Raw genomic sequence first — 3,528 nt, 5'->3', positions numbered from 1 at the left:
CATCTGTGTCCATCAGCCACTGTGGGACACAAATCCATGGCAACCACCTTTAACTGAAATCTGTATATGACAGTTTGGGGGTTGAGTCACGAGACCGATGCTCGTCGTGTTCGTGGTCCTGTAAAACCATCACACAACAAAGAACGACGTTCAGCTGCTCGTGAGGATTTCATCGACCTTTAAACACAACCTCACAGATTTTACTGTTTTATTATAAAGACAAAGAGACTTTTCTTTCTTTACATTAAATAACTGAATTTTTCAATGTAATATTTATCTTTCTTCCTGACTTGATGGAAATAAGCAGTGGTTGGACCCTCTGGGTGGACGCTTCTGGCCCACGGGCCGTATGTTTGCCACCGTTGCTGTAAAGCTTGTGAAGCTGGAGTAGCTGCATCGTGAAGGTTCGCGGTGCCAGCTGCTGTTTGTTTGTGCGGCGTCTCACTGGGACACAAAGACTCGGCTCAGGTTTAAAACGGTTTTTATTAAAGCAACAACAGAAAGAAGTGCGGTTGGCGTGAGAGCGCCGTCAGCAGAGACCGCCACGGTCATCAGGGCTGCTCAGGTCCTCGAGCGGGGAATTGGTGAGCAGCCTTTCATCCTCTCTGCTGACGCTCCGAGACGTGAGGAAGGAGGAGCCGAAAGAGCGCCGAGAGCCGGAAGCAGGAAGAGGTCGAGGTCAGAGTCAGCGTCTGATTTGGCACGGCGTCTGATTGGGATGCTTTTTGGACCTCCCTGCCCTCCAGCTCTCGGCTTACTTTCAGGACCCGCAGTTCTCCTTCGGCAGCACGTCGACGTCCTGCTCTGTGGGCGGGGTCATCAGGGCGGGTTCGCTGCTCATCCTGTCGCCCTTGCGAGCTGCGGAGACAGAGAGAGATGGAGAACAGGAAAGAGTTTATTTAAAATGGAAGAACTTCCTGTCTGACACTGTTCTAACTTTAGAGGCTTTTATTCTGTAAAAACGTCAGCCTGAAGCTCCTCCAGCTTCACGCAGTCGTAGCTCTGATGTCTCTGTTCTCCTCACACAGGTGTGCTCAGGTGAGTCCAGCTCTGCTCCTGTGCTGGACCGTTTGTCTCTGGGTCCTGGTGATTCTGCTGCTCAGTCGCCATCAGACTCACAAAAGCGCCGAGTGTCGGCTCTGCAGAGGAAACTGCAGCTCTGAGCTGAGGACGCTCTGCAGCTCCACAGCACAGAAACAGGCGTTTCTTTGTGTCTGCAGGTCAAAGGTCGCGGTTCTGCTGAAGTGGAGTCGAAGCTCCACACAGGTTGCCCCTCTGGGAGTCGTGTCACGTAGACACGGAGCGGCGAGGACTGCAGGACTGGAGCTGCTGGTCCAAACCTCAAACGTCCACATGACACACCAAAGAGCGTCTGTGAGCGCAGACGGGGTTTCCTCTGCAGTGAGGCGCACCGCAGGGTTTAAATACAGCTTCTGCTCAGGCGAGCTGCCCAGAGTGTTTCTGTTTCTGTGGTGAAGTTTCTGTGCGAACGCTCTCACCAGGCTCTCTTGATTTCCTCTGTCAGCGCTGCAGAGGCGCCTCGTTGGCCACGGCGGCGTGGAGAAAAGAGGACAGTCTAAAACAGCTGCGAGAGCTTCACCACATCCTTCTCACCGCAGCTGCAGCTCTGAGCGCCGCTTTCTCACAGTAAACAGAGTCTGAGGCGAGTCTGCAGAGGATCTCTGACCGAACCTGAGCGTCACCTCTTTGTCCTCTGAGGTCGACTGACACCGATACATCACTGCGTGCGGAGGACACTGACCACACTCACATTTAGCCTGCTTGCATCCCGCGGTGCTCGGCTTCTCCGGCTGCTCCTCTCCTCGCGCCGCAGCCCGGATCTTCCTCGCCACGTACCGACAGGCTGCAAACAGAACGACATGAACTCGAGTGAGTTAACGGACCCACCGTGAGTCCCATTCCCCGAGAACATCGGGACTTAGGATCAGACTTAACTGAAATCATATCTGAGCCAGCAGGCTCTGACACCGCCACACCGTCCCCGAGTTTGACCCCTAACCCTGAATTATCCTGCCGGTGCAGGAAATGCTGATTACATCTCATAAATGCAAATTAACAGTCCGTTCATGTCTTTGTCAGAAGCTGACCTGATTGGCACTTTTTGGGGGGTAACAACAATAATAATAATATTGATATTTATAACAAAGTGCAGTAATAACAGTGTGCAACACTTATTCTACATTTTATTACTAACTTAAGTTACTGCGTGGTGTTGTACGTAGTGCCGACGGGGGAGTTTTTCCATTGTACTGCTGTACTATGCCTGACTGTGCAATGACAGTAAAGAGTCCTTATCTTATCTTAACAAACACTTGTGGTAATTATCTGATGGTTCAGGCTTAACGGGCTCGTTTGCATCTGGAGCTCCGGCTGTGGGAACCCCGCGATGATGGTGTCAGAGTCTGAAACCGGATGCAGGCTCGTGACCGTCTCGCTCGGCCGGTTTGGCTTCAGAGGAATCCAGAGAATGAATGTGGGTCCCAGCCACTGCTCCTTAATCTGACAGCTAAAATAATCCCAGCTTCTATTATCATTATTATTATTATGAAATCCTGTTTAGCTTCCGGTCGGCATCAATGAACATGCTGAAGCAAACAGAGACCATCGTTCATAATGTAAAGAGCCGCAGCGGCCACACGAGAAACCAACACAGTGAAAATGTCCCCACACACACGGAACTAAAGAAACGACACGTTACACGGTTCATGCTGACAGGTTTGGTTTGAAGTCATCTTTTCATTACTTATTTCTTTCTTTAATTTTCACTGATCGCTGAAGAAAGACTGTCGCTGTGTTCAGGCGCTCCGGAAGCTCCTTTACACCAGTTCAAAGTCTGGCACGTAAATCCAGGTGAGACCAAATCAGCGCTGTTTACCATCTGCACTCAGATTAGACCGAGATTATCTTTAAAGGTGGGAGTTAATCTGGGCTGTCTCTCAGCCGCAGGTTTGGCTCTCGGGGTTAATCCAGAGTTTAGCCAGAGCCAGGCCCTCAGCTGTGGGCTCGATCTAATCCCTGGAGTAACCCTGACAGAGCCGCAGGTAACCCGGAAGTGAGAAGCCTGGTCTCGGGTTCAGACCTGAGCCAGAGTCTGTCGGACTCACCGCTGATGATCAGTCACACCATCCTTCAGATGCGCGGTGTCAGGAGCTGCTGTTCTGGTCCGTGTGTCCGTATGTGTCCGTGTGTGTTAACGCTCAGCTGATATCTGAGCTCTTCCTCAATAACAAGTCTCCTCTGATAGCCCCTCCCTCTGAGGAGGGGGAGGAGCCTTCACTGTCGCTGCAACAAGCTCAGATCCTCCTCCTGAGTGATCTGTGCTCCTGGATCATCCAACACTGAATCTGACTGTAACCCACGATGCTGTCAGGTCAACGATGGTGTTCAGAGGGGTCAGACAGATTGTAACTGAGTACATGTACTCAAATACTTACTGAAGTGCAGCTTTAATGTACTTCAGTAAGTATTTCTGTGCAGTGGCGGTCCTAGCCTGTTTGGCGCCCTGGG

At 51.2% G+C, this 3,528-nt stretch overlaps 1 long non-coding RNA gene across 1 annotated transcript; it reads right to left on the bottom strand.

The window, feature by feature from the left end:
* Positions 1 to 464: 464 nt before the first annotated feature.
* LOC102296721 lies at positions 465 to 3,291 on the bottom strand. Its single transcript, XR_316516.3, has 3 exons — positions 3,126 to 3,291; positions 1,772 to 1,864; positions 465 to 858 (listed from the first exon to the last, which is right to left on the bottom strand). It is a non-coding gene; the product is annotated as an uncharacterized LOC102296721 (long non-coding RNA).
* Between the last annotated feature and the right edge of the window lie 237 nt (positions 3,292 to 3,528).

Source organism: Haplochromis burtoni, unplaced genomic scaffold (assembly GCF_018398535.1).
Source record: "Haplochromis burtoni strain Fernald_Lab_line unplaced genomic scaffold, NCSU_Asbu1 Contig_170, whole genome shotgun sequence".
NCBI classification, from domain to species: Eukaryota; Metazoa; Chordata; class Actinopteri; order Cichliformes; family Cichlidae; genus Haplochromis; species Haplochromis burtoni.
This window is presented reverse-complemented; position numbering and strand designations above follow the sequence as displayed.